The sequence below is a fragment of the Leptonychotes weddellii genome, chromosome 1 (assembly GCF_054177405.1).
Source record: "Leptonychotes weddellii isolate Sample4059 chromosome 1, ASM5417740v2, whole genome shotgun sequence".
NCBI classification, from domain to species: Eukaryota; Metazoa; Chordata; class Mammalia; order Carnivora; family Phocidae; genus Leptonychotes; species Leptonychotes weddellii.
The window spans coordinates 81,205,903-81,222,343 of record NC_138369.1 but is presented as its reverse complement, the minus strand read 5'-3'; the positions used below and the strand labels follow the sequence as shown (position 1 = coordinate 81,222,343).

General features: G+C 43.9%; 2 pseudogenes; one reads left to right on the top strand and one right to left on the bottom strand.

Annotated features, from left to right (window-relative positions):
• Positions 1-6,332: 6,332 nt before the first annotated feature.
• On the top strand, positions 6,333-13,689 carry LOC145716904 (charged multivesicular body protein 4b pseudogene; annotated as a pseudogene).
• Positions 13,690-15,059: 1,370 nt separating this feature from the next.
• LOC115943095 (cysteine-rich PDZ-binding protein pseudogene) lies at positions 15,060-15,725 on the bottom strand (annotated as a pseudogene).
• Positions 15,726-16,441: the final 716 nt, after the last annotated feature.

The following is a 16,441-nucleotide window of genomic DNA, read 5'->3' as shown; positions in this document are numbered from 1 at the left end:
TCATTCAGGGCAGAGAGTCAGTGAGCACTGAGAAGGGGAGAAACAGGGACTGAGTTCTCTGCACCCTCGTCTGGGCTTGAGGAGCCCTTTCAGATGGCACTGCTGCCCCAGCCGTCTGGGCCCTGGGGGGGACTGAAAATTCCAAGGAAGACATGTAAAAGAGTAGAGCCCCTTCAGGCCTGGGCTGCTTGCCTGCCTGTGTCCAAGTGATATAACTGCTCCTGCCCTTCTCATTAGATGACCACACTGCCATTCGGAGAGGCAGATGAGAGCCCTAGCCCCTGCACGCTGGGCCCAGGAAGTGAGGCTGTGTGTGGTGAGCTCAGGCTTGATGGGTATGATGGGTGGGAGTCCTTCAAGTTCAGTCTCCTGTTTTGATATGATCACCTCTTTTACCAGTTGATCCATTAAAGTAAGTACTGTTCTGAAGACATTTTGTTCTTGACCCTACAGTCTGAACCCATAACGAAGAAAAGACATTTCTTCCATCTGCAGAAGTCTGTCTTAACTTTGGCCTTAATGGGTCTCTATGACTGGGTGGAGGAACTTTTCTTTCTTGCTTCACTTGGAAATCTTTCATTACATGTTTGTTCTTTTTTGTTTGTTTGTTTGTTCTTTCCTTACCTCAGTTCTCCTGCCTTGGATAAGCTTTTTCAAATCTGGAGATACCCTCTAGTGACTGTGAAGTCTGTATATGTGGTGTTTTGGGGGCTGCTATAGTTGTTGTTTTGTTTTTTGCCAATTATTCCTGTGACATAAAACGTATTTTTGTTTGGGTGTTTTTCATGTTATAGTAGGTACTAGATTCCTGATTTAACAGAGGAGGAAATGGATGTTCTCAGGGACCAGAATGTACTGGGGTCCCACAGCAAGGATTCCCACCCTGGCACTTACAGCCTGGGGTCCACACACTGGGATCACCCCCTGGGGTCGCAACACTGAATCCACACCCTAGGATCCCATACTGATGCCACACCTTGGGACTCACACCTTGGGATTATACTGAAGGGGTGCAGGATGAGATATCCCAAAATGTGCTACTTTGGCATAAAGATTATTTTGAGTTAAAAGTAATAAAAACCCAGCAGATGCCAGAAATGCGCTCTGCCTCCCTCATAACTGACTAAACTTAATACATTGGAAGGAGAGCCTGCTACTGGAAGAGAAGTATTGACCGAGACCTTTTTTACAGAAGGAACTCATCTACATGATAGAACAATCCTGTTTTTTCCAAACATCTTCTTTCACCTTCTTGCTAATGAGTTTTTTCCCCTTTGTGTCCTTAGGCCTCTCCTTAGCTCATATAAGCTTCATGTTCTCTCATTGTCTCGAGAATTTCATGTCTGTGTGGATTTTTCCATATGTGTGCTATTAAATTTGACTTTCTGCTGCCAATATGTCTCATGTCAATTTGATTCTAAGTCCAGCTAGAAGGAGCATAGGGCAGATGAAGGTCTTCCTCCCTGACAATGCTATGGTATCACACCAGGGCATCCACACCCTGGGATCACATCCTGGAATCACACCCTGGGATCTACACCCTGGGGTCATACCCTGGGATCATACCTTGGGATCACACACTAGAATCCACACCTGGGATCATATCCTGGGATCACACCCAGGGATCACAACCTAGGATCACACCCTAGGATCCACCTCCTAGGATCCACACCCTAGGATCATGTCCTGGGTCCACACCCTGAGATCCATACCCTGGGATCATACCCTGGGATCACATCCTGGGATCACATCCTGGTAAGTCTGGTTCTCCTCACATGCTTCTCTAGCCCATAAGTGAGTGGTGCTGCCACAAGGTTCTGAACCCCCAGGAAACTAAGGTACATCTTCCTGGGGTTTCAATTTTATTTGAAAATGAGGGGCTAAAGGTTGAGCATTTTATTTTATTTTATTTTATTTTATTTTATTTTATTTTTATTCTTATGTTAATCCCCATACATTACATCATTAGTTTTAGATGAAGTGTTCCATGATTCATTGTTTGCGCGTAACACCCAGTGCTCCATGCAGAATGTGCCCTCCTCAATACCCACCACCAGGCTAACCCATCCTCCCACCCCCCTCCCCTCTAGAACCCTCAGTTTGTTTTTCAGAGTCCATCGTCTTAAAGGTTGAGCATTTTAACTGGTAAATAACTTTAACCCTGGTTAAAAAGATAAAAAACAAGCCCAAATTGAAATCATTTGCCCGCCACAATAGCAAACCAAGACTTAGTTACAGTTTTGACCTATCCCAGGAATGTGACATACATACATTTATTTATTTATTTATTTATTTATTTAGCACATGAGAGAGTTGGAGTGGGGTTGTGGGGGAGGGGCAGAGGGAGAGGGAGAGAGAGACTCTTAAGCCTACTCCACTGCCAGCGCAGAAACTGACACAGGGCTAGATCTCATGACCCTGAGATCATGACCCTGAGATCATGATATGAGCCGAAATCAAGAGTCAGACACTTAACCGACTGAGCCACCTAGGTGCCCCAAGGACTGTGACCTATTAAAAGTCAACCTGAAATGTCCTGATCAGCCCTAGTGAGATAATCTATATGATAAAAACCCTATAGTTCTACCCCCCTGCCCAACCCCAAACCACCCCTCCCAAAAAAAGGTCTGGCTTAAAACAATCCTTTCTTTTCTTTTGCTAATAACTTCTTGCCCCGCCCTCCTCCCTATAAAAACCCTCCATTTTGTACAGCTCCTAGGAGCATCTCTCTACTTGCCAGATGGGATGCTGCCCGATTCATGAATTGCTTAATAAAACCAATTAGATTACAAACTTACTTGGTCGGATTTTGTTTTTTAACCCCCTTCAAAAGCCCCAGCAAGCAGAGGTATTCTGCGGAGTGGAAGGCAACAAGCACGAGAGAGTCCCTACTTAGAGCCATGCACTTGAGTCCAGGCCCTTCAGGCCTCCCAGGGACAAGTTTCCCAAGGTTGTTTCCCTTGCTTTTGTTTTAATGTGTTTTTTATTATTATGGAGATTTAATTTATATAACATAAACGTGATCACTTTAAAATGCACAGTTCTGCTGTAGTTTATGGTATATTCACAGTGTTGTGCAGCTACCCCCACCATTACTCTATTTTTAAGGGGTTCTTTGCTGAAAAAGTTTGGGAAGTGCTGCCTGCCTATGCCACTGCCTCCAAAGTAGAATTTGCAGCATCGGTGACAGGAGATAAGAAAACAATTTTATTGGGGGGGGGGTGCTTGGGGTGTCATGGGGATGCGTCTTCAATTTCTCTCAAGTCCTTCTCAGGCAACGATCCTTCGTTACTTGGGAAGGCAGCCCGTTCCTTGAGGGTTCATGCTGCACCATGGATGGATTATCTCTAGAAGAAACAAGGATGGAGTCTTCCTGCCATAGAAATTACTAAATCGCAAAGGACTAAGCAGCTTAGAAGCTGTGGGGACTCCTGAGAGAATAGAATGGGGTGGACTTGCTTTCGATCAGGTTTCAATGTAGAGACAGGTGTCCTGTCAATTCCCTCATTCAAGGACACATTTGTTGTGGCATTAACAAACAAAGTCAGCTCCCCTGCAGAGACTGTTGAAAGCCTGATCTGGTGTGCATTTGTGCCTTTCTGTAAAGTTGGGCTGTGGGATTCCGGGTGGTTTAGACAATGGCCTTTTCCTCACTGCGCAGATGCTGTGGCGACTCCAGGGAGCTGGACCTGGTGGCTCTATTGCTTATCACTTTTCATGCAAAATCACGAGCAGGCTCAACAGTGGTGAGTCCTCTTGTCATTCCTGGCCAAGGAGGACTTGGGAGGAGGAAAGCAAGTCTTCAAACTTGCCTCTGACTTGGGATTTTCTCTTCTTGCAGACTCTCCTGAGATTCTTGAGACAACCGTATACTTTCTCAAAGCCATATAACAAAATCTTGTTAACTTTGATCCTAGATTTCATAATTTGGACCCAACCTAAGCTCTGAGAATTCAGTGTGTTGGAAAATGGCTCCTGCCTTTTTGAGAAATGGTAATTTACATGGATGTGAATAACAATAGCTATTCTTTATAGACTGCCAGGCACAAAGTGCTTTACACATATCATCTTTAATCCTTGCAACAACCCTGTGAGGTAGGTATTAGCCCGTGTTGACTGGGCTGCTGAGGCTAAGAGTGGTTAATAACTGGCCCACTTTCACACAGCTTGCTAGGAAGTACTCTGACTCCAAATTTCCCACAACCACTCCTCCCACTTTCCTATGAACCATACTTCTAATCTGGTCTTATGTCATGGTACATTGAAACACCATGGGCTTTGAGTCAGACAGACAGGATTCAAATCTCAGCTCCAGTAATCATCAGCTGAGTGAGTCTGCAAGTCATGTAACCTCCCTAAGCCTCAGTTTCTTTGGCCGTGTTTGTGATAATGATGCTTTGGGAGGTTGTTATGGAAGTGAAAAGAGCTGAAACACTTCAACATCCCCAACAAGGTATTGGCACATTGCATAGCACAGCAGGATCTCAACAAATGATACTTTCTCTTTCTTCTTTATTCATCTCTGTACCTGCCATGGCCCCTGGTACAAAGTAGGTACTCAAGAAATATTTGTGGAAGTAAATTCAAAGGATTCTGCATGGCCTTGCTTCCCAGGGACATTATGAAGTTGGACCCTCTCCAAAAGCTCCCTGAAAGAACAAAAGAAGTTTTGAAGCATGTCAAATCTATGCATGGTTAAAATCTTTAGCACGAAGCAGGAAGACAAGAATAATCCTAAAAACAACAATAGTACTAAGATTCTGAAGTGAAATTCACTAGGTGGAGTGCTGTTGCTTTTCAAGAAATAGCAATAGTTGAGGATTGTTAAGTGGTCTGAAGCATAAGGGACAATAAATGTGATGAGCATGGCTCTTGGGTTTGGTGGATTGTTCAACAAGGACTGGATTGGCTGGAGACAGTGCACTTTTATAAGTATACCCTTGCTTAAGGGGAGATAAAAAAATAAATACAAGATTTTTGAATGCATAACACAGGATGTTGAAAGAAGCACATCTCACTGTGATGCAGGGAACAGTTGGCTGAGTTCCATCTCAGAGGGATTCCGGAGGGTGCGTGTGTGGCATGTGTGCTGCCTGCCATTCCCCAGCCACTTCCATGACAGACATTGCTCATTGATCATGACATTCTCTCATGCCTGAGTCCTTCTAACCACAGTTCATTGGAATCAGTCTGAGTTGGCATTTAAGATCCGACCATTTATTGTCCTTGGCTCCAAACAAGGAGACTTAATGCCAGCTTAGTACTCAAGATTCAGAGACCACTCCTCCTTCCTGGGAAACTTCAGTCCTGTCCCCTGATACAGCCAGGTCATGGTACCAAAGCTACTAGTATCTCTCAAAGTATGTCATGGAGATTTAGTGAAGTAGTTGTCACTATTTTTCACTTCTTTTTGTAGTGCACTTGCCCTAGAATTCAGATACAACTCTCTGCACAGTAGATTAGAGGACAATCAAAATGAAATCATCAGACTGCATCCAGAATCATCCCTACTCATCCTTGAAGGAAACTTGTTCTTTCCCGCTTTTCTTCCCTTGAGATGGGATGTCCTAGGACATGCTTCGGTTTTCACTCTCCTCATGTTCACCAAACCTATGTGGCACAGTGGATATTTCTGTGGGAACTGTACCACCCATGGTCTTTGATAAAGAAGCCTGGCTTGGGTGTCCATGTGTGTTTTGATTAGGAGGCATTGGCTTTAAGTAATAGTAAATCCCAACTGAAATTAGGTTAAGAAATAAAGAAGGTAATTATCATATGTTACGAAGAGTTCAGAGATGGGATGTCTGCGGGTGAGGAATATAAGTTCAAACTGTTAAAGAACAGACATTCAACTGTGCAAATTTGAAGATCTAATTGGCTTTATTCAATAATTGATAGTGAACTTATCTTTAGTGAAAGAAGTTTTTGTGTGGGAAGCTCGAGTATGTCCTGGAATATGGGTGCACCCCTATGGAGTACCTACCGTGAAGCCCTACAGTTTCACTTATTTCAATTTTTTTTCATTCTTTCTTTGATGATTAAAAAGATATTTTGCTACATGATTCATAAATGTTGTATTTTAACAGCAATTTTTTTATGTTGGCGTAAAAAAGACATTAAATACATATTTATTCAGTAAGTGAGTACAGTGAATCTTGAAAGTATATTATGTGCATGAAACTCAATTTGGAAAACAATAAATTCGGTGCCAATACTCAGGTTCAGATAAAGGGGAGCTAGGCTCCCTGTAGAAAAGAGGATGTTAAAGGGTTGTACCTAAGTGGAGGAGTCCCATGTTCAGCTTCTTTTTAGAGTTTCCATTCAATGGCAACATGAATCAGAGCAGGTGAGCAGGAGGGCAGCCAGCTGTGGGGCTCGCAGTAGTGTCTTTACTCCTTGTCTGTCCTGCCCTCCTCTGCAAACCACAGCCCTCAGCAGCTATCTGAAACTAAGTTGTCCACTGCAGGAGCCCAGTCATTCCCTTGAGAGAGTCCGGCCTGAGGACTGTCACTTCAGAAAGGCTTTCCTTTCACATCCAGGAGGGAAATATGCTTAAAGGGAAGGGAGAGTTGAACTACTTGCCATTAATGGTGATGACTAATTGACACTCCGTAATCCTTTTGTGAAATAGTTTCTTGGTGATTAAAAGCAGAGTGAAATTAGTTTCATTTCTTTTAAAATCCTATCTCCCTATAGCTTTCATATATACACATGATTGTCCCACTATCACACTTGTGTGAAGAAGTTATTTTAGTAGGTATTTTCAATCAATTCAATGTGCTAGGCATAAAATTACTTTTTTTTTTTTTTTTGCTGTTATTCTTCCAGAAGTTGAGATGTCTCCCATTCCTTAACACATTCTGGTTGAGAACCAAAGACTATGGAATTGACTTTGTTCTTACTGATACCTGCTTCATCCATAAACACAAAACAAAGAAAGACATGTGTTACACAAAATATTCAATGTTAACACACAATAAAGATTAAAATGTAAGAAGAGATGCTTACAAACTGATAGCTTGGTGAGAAATATGAAATGAAAAAAGATTTTTTTTTTTAAAGCTGACATTACCTCCTAATATGGGACAAGACATGCAGAGAATGACCACTGATTATTTCTTTGTCTTTTGTACTGGCTTTTTTGATCATCTAGAGACTTCTTAGGAGATGCCTTTGAGATATGGGGATCGTGAGGAAATTTGCATCTACTTCTATATCAAATGTCTGTAGAATAACATTTTTACAATTGGTTTCCAAAGTTAAGAATTTCCTGGTTTAGGGGCGCCTGGGTGGCTCAGTCAGTTAAGCAGCCAACTCTTGATTTTGGTTCAAGTCATGATCTCAGGGTCCTGGGATCAAGCCCCATGTTGGGCTCTGTGCTCAGCGGGGAGTGTGCTTGAGGATTCTCTCTTCCTCTCCCTCTGTCCCTCCCCCCACTCATGCTCACTTGCTCGCTCACTCTCTCAAATGAAGAAATAAATCTTTAAACCAACAAACAAAAATAATTTCTTGGTTTAATACTATTATACATAAATAGATATTTGCTTCTTAATGTGGCTCCATTGATACCCCCAGTTATGTGGGGGAGTGTGGAACACTGACAGCTGCCCAGAACTGCTGTGGTGGTTATAGTGGAAGGCCAGATGCAGTGCACTGACCGCTCAAATTCTCAGGCTTTGAACCTGGCATTATACCTAGTGATATACAATGTCCTATTTAATAAGATCTGTTTCTGATGCTCTTCATTTTTTCCTGAAGATCCTAGTTTCCATCCGGCATCATTGCCCTTCAGTTTGAAGAACTTTCTTTAGCATTTTTTGTAGTGTGGATCTGCTGGCAATAAATTCTCATGGTTTCCTTTTATCGGAAAACTGTATTTTGCTTTCTTCTGGAAGGATATTTGAGCTGGATATAGAATTTTAGGTTGACAGTTTTTCTTTCAGCACCTTAATAGTATCACACCACTGTCCTCTGGTCTCCCTTGTTTCTTTTTGATATTATATTATAAGTCCCTGAGGTTTTGTTAATGATGTACTATATGTTGGCTAATTGAATTTAAATGAAAAACAACAACAACAAAAAAAACCCCACCTTTTTTATCTCTGTTCCTGGATAATTTCTATTGATCTGTCTTCAAGTTAACTGATGATTTCCTGTCATCTCCATTTTGCTTTTAAATTCACATAATATATTTAAAAACATTTCAGACATTGTATTTTCAGTTCTGGAGTTCCTGTTTTAAAAAAATAATTTCTACTTCTCTGCTGAGATTTCCTATCATACTGAAAATTCATTATGAGCATGTTTTCTTTTGTATGTTTGAACATAGTTACAATAGCTGCTTTAAAATCCTTATCTGCTAATTCCACACTGGAGCTATTTTGAAGTTACTCTCCTTGATTGCATCAAAAATGGGTCATGTCATGTGCATGTCAAATAATTTTTATTGTAGTCTGAATGTTGTGAATGTTATGTTTTAGGAGACTCTGGATTCCATTATGTTCTTCCAAAGAGTGTTGACTTTGTTTATTTGTTAGTGTAAACAGTTAACTTGCTTATACTCTTACCACAAACTCTGTGTCTTGGGGGCATCTCAAATCCCCATTCATTTTTTTATCCTAAGCCAGCTTTTTATAAGTCAGCCCTGTCCTTGTATAGTTCAGAATTTAATCAGAGATTTAGGGGAAAGTTTACATATAAAATTTGGACTTGATCTCTCTGGGTCTGTTTATTCCAAGATCCCCTTCTCATTTTATGGTGGCTATGGTTGCCCTGAACCCTGTTCTTTGATTCCTCAGGCCACAAAGAATGCAGGTTTTCTAACAGAGTTTTAGCAGCCCCAGCTCCATGCTGCCTGACTTTGGCCATCATTTGGGCCAGAAGCCACCAAAATGGGAAACCTGTCTTATGCCTTTCCTCTCTTCCAAGTGTCATCTATCCCCCAGAACATGCCTGTCTTTGCTTGCTCTTTGGTGGCTTCAGGTGGTTGTTTTTTGTATTTTTTTTAAACAGAGTTTATATTTGTTATATGCAGGAGCGTTAGTCTGGCAGGAACTTTCTAAGTCATACTGGAAGCTAAGCTGCCCCAGACGAGTTTTGGTAATAAGTTCTGTGGCATGCAAAACCCCCAAGCCAGGAAAAACTGGGAGAAGCACAGATGGTAGACCATGAAGTCTTATATACAGCATGGAATGTGGGTTCATTTTCCTCACAGGTGATTCCTTTTCCATCCTTGGTGCACAGTCCACGGTACATTCTGTTCAGTATTTGTGGGCTAGTGAAGGCAGTATTTCTATTTCCTTTATGTAGGGAGCTCAGTTCAAATATCTACGGGCCTGGCCTCTGATGCTTCCCAAAGGAGCTTAAAATACAAACCTCATGATGCGTATTTAGTGGAAACCCCCTATGGGCCATGTGGCATCAGCTCCCAATCATCACTTCGGCTTTGAGTTCTTTCTTCATTTCCAGCACTTGTGGTTGCCATGCTCTAGTTTGGCTGAAGATTTAAAAAAATTTTTTTCAGTTTTATCCAGCGTTCCTATGTGTTTGAACTGGCTGTGGGGTGGGGGTAGGCTTCTCGTATCAGCTCAGCTTGCTGCCTTCACTGGCAGGCAATGCCTGGGACTCCTGATGATCCCGGTGTCAGTTTGCTTAGCTGCTTCTGTCCGAGGTTGTGGGGAGGGGAGGCTCTCATCCAAGAGGAACATCACCCATCCCGTTCCAGGCCCCACCCAAAATCTTGTCATAAGCTCCCAGGGGCTGAGACAAGGGGCAGTTGAAGAATAGCCACCCTGCGCTTGATTTTTAAAATGTTCTATACCGAATATGCTGAACCAGTGTTCCAGGACCACACTGGGGCACTGTGCCTCTCCTGCTTCGGACTGGCTTTCCTCTGTCCAAGTAGAGCCCTTCCTTTTTTAATTTTGGAGACAGACTTTGTTCTCTCTTTTTGCTAAAGCCTTTTTTTTTTTTTTTAAGATTTTATTTATTTGAGAGACAGAGAGCGCACAAGCAGGGAGGGGGGGCAGAGGGAGAGGGAGAAGCAGACTCCCCACTGAGCAGGGAGTCTGACGTGGGGCTTGAACCCAGGACCCTGGGATCATGATCTGAGCTGAAAGCAGACGCTTAATGGACTGAGCCACCCACGTGCTCCCTCTTATTGCTAAAGCCTAAACCTTGTGTGCCATGATCCAAGCATCAGTTAGTTGCACAGACATCTGCAATCTTCCTCCCAGATCTTCCTGCAAACAGATCTCCCTCATGGTGGTATGTTCTATTGTGTGAGAATTCCCGAGGTGGGCATATAGGCTCCACTTCTCCCACCCCCCCTCCCCCCTCCCTGTCCCTTCATTTCTCCTAAGGCCCTATTTTCTTCTCTAGACACACAAAATGTGGTAATTAATTTTTTCCCTTCAAAGTTGTCTGAAATTTTACATCCTTAAAGAGTTTGCTGTGGGAACGGCACATTTGCTGTAGCAAAAAGTTAAAAGAAGGAATTTAACTTGCTCCTTTTCCCATTCCTTTTGGCTGGTGGGCAGAGTATTGACCTGGGATGGGCATGCCAATGGGGAGAGAGCTGAGAGGGCGCCAGGTCCCAGTCCCAGCCTGGGGAGGGGAAGGGAGAGAAAGCCCGCTGATTACATAGGCAGGCACGTCCTCCTGGCTGTTCACCACAGCCTTAGTACAATCTTGCCTCTCTCTGCTCAGTCTTCCTCCCTGTCCCCAACTTTTTTTTAACAGCAAAAGAGGAACCAAAAGGCAAATGTGTTAGAGAGGGAACCACTGCTTTAACCTTAATTCTGGCTATTTCTGATGGCAGGGATTCCCAAATTTCAATGAGCATACAAATTACTTGAGGATCTTGTTAAAATGCAGTTTCTGATTCAATAGGTCTGGGATGGCATGGAGATTCTACATTTCTTTTTTTGGTTTTAAAGTTTTTAAAACAATTTTTTAAAGATTTTATTTATTTATTTGACAGAGGGAGAGAGAGTGGGAGAGAGAGAGAGCACACAAGCAGGAGGGAGCTGCAGAGGGAGAGGGAGAAGCAGGCTCCCGCTGAGCAAGGAGCGGACTCAACCCCAGGACCCTGGGATCATGACCTGAGCCGAAGGCAGACACTTAACCAATTGAGCCACCCAGGCACCCTGAGATTCTGCATTTCTAACAAGCTTCCTGGTAATACCCAACCCACTGGTCCTTGAGGAGCAAGGTCCTGTGGTTTAGAGGTATAGCCAGGTACTAACATCAAGCGGAGGGCATCTGGGGCTGGGGACAGAACGCCATGTGAGATTTTTGTGATACTTCATGGTCTCTGCCACAGTGGGGCAATACCAGCGGACGCATAGAAGGAATGAGAGGGCATGAGGGCTTAAGTTTGGGGTCTCTATCTTGGCAAAAAACTGTACTTTTATATACTTTCATAAATCTGGTCTTTACTTGGGTGTGATTTCAAAGGCGGAAAAGTCTATACTGAGAAACAGAAATATCTATGTGACCAGTATGTGCTATGGAATCTTATCAGTTTTAAACTCATAGATGTACACACTTAGGCCAGTCTTAAGAAACAGTACAATTGCACCAGTTAGGAATACATCCAACTTCCAGGAACAGAAAATCCAGTAACAGTGGGATTGATTGGTTTCACATAATGGGAAGTCTGAATTATTGGGTAGTGTGGTATTACCTGTGACCTCTTTCTCTATATGCCTCCAGAACTGGGTTCTCAACCCTGGCCAAACCAGCTGGGGCACTTTTAGAAATCCTAAAGCCCAGAGCTGCGGGGCGGAGGCGGCGGAGAGGCCGGCGGCAGGGAGCGGGCGGGGCCGGGAGCGGGCGCTGGAGCCGAGCCGAGCCGGAGTGGGAGGCGCAGGCCGGCGCGGCGAGCAGCCACCGTGTCGGTGTTCGGGAAACTGTTCGGGGCAGGAGGGGGCAAGGCCGGCAAGGGCGGCCCGACCCCTCAGGATGCCATCCAGCGGCTGCGGGACACGGAGGAGATGCTAAGTAAGAAGCAGGAATTCCTGGAGACTTAAGATGGAGCAGGAGCTGACCGCCGCCAAGAAGCATGGCACCCAAAACAAGCGCGTGGCCCTCCAGGCCCTGAAGCGCAAGAAGAGGTATGAAAAACAGCTAGCGCAGATCGACGGCACGCTGTCAACCATCGAGTTTCAGCGGGAGGCCCTGGAGAACGCCAATACCAACACTGAGGTGCTCAAGAACATGGGCTATGCTGCTAAGGCATACGACACGGACATCGATAAAGTTGATGAATTAATGCAGGACATTGCTGACCAGCAAGAACTTGCAGAGGAGATTTCAACAGCTATTTCAAAACCTGTAGGATTTGGAGAAGAGTTTGATGAGGATGAGCTCATGGCAGAATTAGAAGAACTAGAACAGGAGGAACTAGACAAGAATTTGCTAGAAATCAGTGGACCCGAAACAGTCCCTCTACCAAATGTTCCCTCTATAACCTTACCATCAAAACCCACCAAGAGGGGCGCCCGGGTGGCTCAGTTGGTTAAGCGACTGCCTTCGGCTCAGGTCATGATCCTGGAGTCCCGGGATCGAATCCCGCATGGGGCTCCCTGCTCGGCAGGGAGTCTGCTTCTCCCTCTGACCCTCCCCCCTCTCGTGTGCTTTCTCTCATTCTCTCTCTCTCAAATAAATAAATAAAATCTTCAAAAAAAAAAAAAAACACCCACCAAGAAGAAGGAAAAGGAAGAGGATGACATGAAGGAATTGGAGAATTGGGCTGGATCCATGTAAATGGTCCAGTGTGGGCTGGGCCCAGACAGACTCTGGTGGCCTGTGCAGCGGGCAGGCATGTGCATGTGCAGGGCAGGCAGGACATGGTGCAGGCAGGACATGGTGCAGGCAGGTTCCATCGCTCCTGAGTCTCCCTCCAAAGCCTTAGGGCCGCATCACTGCTCACTCTCTGCATAGCATGGTCTGCACCCAGCGGGACAGGGAGGGGGGCGGGCAGGTGAGGTGGGAGGTGCCTGTTGTTTATAATGTTGAATTTCTGTAAAATAAACTGTATCTGCAAATCCAAAAAAAAAAAAAATCCTAACGCCCAGGTGACTGCCTAGACCAATTAAGTAAAAAATTTCCAGGAGTAGGACCTGGGCATCAGTATTGACAAAATCTGTCCACATGACGGTCACGGTTGAGAACCTCTGCTCTTGGCCTTGCTGCCACGCAGCTTTCTCCAGTACTTTTAATCAGGATCTTAATAACCTCAGCCAGTGGTGTTAGTTCAGGGACTGACAGTGTTACCCCAGCATGTGATTCTCTCGGCCTTTCCGGCTTGGTTCCCAGATGGCTGCTAAAGCCCCACTTGCTCACTGCGTCTGCAGTCTAGGCAGGAAGAAGGAAAAAGGTGCAAAGACAGGGCTCAGACTTGTGCTCACATCTCACGGCTGGAACTGTGCCGTGTGGCTTCTGCTAGGACAAAGGTGGTTGGAAAAGTGACTATTTGAGCTTTTCCAGCTGCTACAGCAGAAGCAGGCAAGAGCCAAGAGAGTGAGGAATGCTATGAGGTAAGAGAACATGTGTAGGTCTTTCAAAACGTTTGTTGTCATTGCAAACGTAAAAACTACATGCCCCTTATAGAAAATTAAGAAAAACAGAATAGAAGAAAATAAACTTACCCAAGTCTCAGCACTTAAAGACCAGAAGTGTGAATAGATTGATGCATTTCCTTTCAGATTCTTGTCTGTTTCCCCCATGATTCAGATCATAGTGTATTTACAATGATGAATTTTACTCTTTCTTGTAACGTGAAAGGATGAGAATTTCTCCGTTACAATGACTTCTTAAACACAATTTTTATCTTCTGCATTATATTTCATTATGCTAGCGTGCTATAGTTTGACTTTTCTCCTGCTGTTAGGATTGTTTCTTTCCTTTTTCTGGTTTTACAATATTAAAAACAACCCTGCTCTGAACTTCTTTCTGCCTTCAGCCTTTTGTTTCCTTTGTTCTATGTATATCTTTTTTTGTTGTTTTTGGGGGAGGGGAAAGGTAAAAAAAAGTTTGGTGTTTGCTTCAAAGAGCTTTCCCAAACAGTGGTGATTCATTTCTTTTTTCTTTTTTTTTTTTTAGGTTTTATTTATTTAATTATTTGAGAGAGAGAGAGAATGAGACATAAAGAGCACGAGAGGGAAGAGGGTCAGAGGGAGAAGCAGACTCCCTGCTCAGCAGGGAGCCCGATGTGGGACTCCATCCCGGGACTCCAGGATCATGACCTGAGCCGAAGGCAGTTGCTTAACCAACTGAGCCACCCAGGCGCCCTGGTGATTCATTTCTATTACACATCATCGTGGATGAACACTGTACCCCAGGCTTTCATGACAGTTTGAATTCAAGATAATATGTGTAATATGTGTTTTTCTGAAATCCGCTGTATTCATTTGCACCTATGAAGCGTGTTGCTTGTGTTCTTGTTCTCAGATGAAAGGTATTGGCATTTTGTTTCAAGAACAAATAAAATCACAAATACAACCTGTTTTTGACTTGGGTCTGGACTAATTACTAAGGAAGCATTCAGCAATAATAGTCTAAAATATTTAAATACTTAGTGAAACTGCAATGGATTGAAGGACTGCTGGTTCTAAGAACTAGGCAACCAACAGGAACCGAGGGAAGAATTTTAAGTCTGGACACCAAGTTCAGAGCCAAATGTCAATAATCTCCTCCTCATTTTTTTTGCAATAACTATAAATAAAGTAGAGGGAGAGGATAACAAGAATTATCTGAACAATGTTAAGTAATAAGTACATACAGAACAGGGAAAATTTTTTTTTCCATTAAATTTGCCACTCATTCCACTTCAATACAATGCTTGTAAGGAGAATAACAATTTAAGGCAGAAGACTATATCACTTCTGTTCAGAACTTCTTGAGAGCAAAAAAATGACTACTGATCAACCTTCCTGGTTTAAACTTAAATTTATTTATTTATTTTAAACATTTTATTTATTTATTTGTCATTGAGAGAGAGAGCATAAGCAGAGGGAGAAGCAGCCTCCCCACTGAGCAAGGAGGCCGATGCGGGACTCGATCCCAGGACCCTGGGATCATGACCTGAGCCGAAGGCAGGCACTTAACCAACTGAGCCACCCTGGTATCCCTAAACTTAACTTTAACTATTTGTTTTAAAACAAAACTTTTGTTTTAACACAAAAGTGTTATTTTGTGACTTGAACCTCTATACTATGCCTTCAAAATTCCAAGAAGAAAGTAAAATCATATAGAAAGCCAAAAACTTCACCAATACATCTAGACAGACATTTGTGGTAGTTTTTGGTATCTGAAACCTTTTCCCCCCACATCACACTGATGCCCCTTTTGTAGGCGCAGCCCTGGCAGGAATGGGAACCCAGGTGGTGCACAGAACTTTTACAAATTCTCCAAGTGGGGAACTTATTCTTTCCATGTGGATCGACTCCTGCTTTTTTGAAGTCAAGACTTTATTTTTGTTTAGCTTTCTTCTACCACTTTCTGTGGTATTCCTTGGACATGCAAAGACATGTGTCTGGAGCGATAGCAGCATCAAGTTTCTTTTCACATTCTCCGCACCCCAGTCTTCCGCCGATGGCTCCCTCAGCAGCAGGACCACAGTCAGGCTGACTTCCTCTGAGCAGATTCCCGGGAGTGGAACTACTGGGTCCCAGAGAATGAGGAGGCTGAGTCTTGTGTGTATGTTGCCAGAGAGGCTGTGAGGATCATTCTGACGCCAGTTCTCCACGAGCCTTCATTGGGTTCTCTCTGTTCTCTTGGCTGTGCCCTCTGCAGCTGGATGGGACAGTCTGTCTGCACGAAAGCTACTGGCAGGAGGGCTCTGCCAGTCCTCGTGAGGTGACAGTCACATGCACTGTCATTCAAAATATCTTCACCCCTATCCTGACCTCCCACTCCCACCCCTCAACATGTTTGTTTGCAGCTGGACATTTTTGTTTCTCTCTCTCCAAATTATGACTTAACTCCTAAGACTTGGGCAAACACTCCCAGCGTCATAAGGGGCTGGCTGGCCGGGCAGCCTGTGCCCCTTTATGGCATTTTATTCACCCTTCAGCCTCACTCCATCGTCCTTACCAGAGCCATTGCCATGGCAACTGTCCTCCTTCGGCCATTAAGTATGGGTGGCAAAGTCCTACGTGCTTAACTTGTTTGATATTTCATCTTTCAAAAAATTCTTTGGGGAAATTCAAGATGGCTTGTCGAATAAAACAAATAAGCTTTTGATAGTCAACAAGGACTGAGGGCGGCAGCTTTGATAACAGGGAAAGACTGGACTGGTCAAAAACCTCAGGCCAGTCACATCCAACTCCACTTGAGACAAGAAAGGAATGGGAAGTCTCTAGAAGGTTGGGGGAGACTGACTCAGACCCAGTGTTGGGGGCTTCAACCTAAGAGTAGGGCTGAGATGACGTGGGTC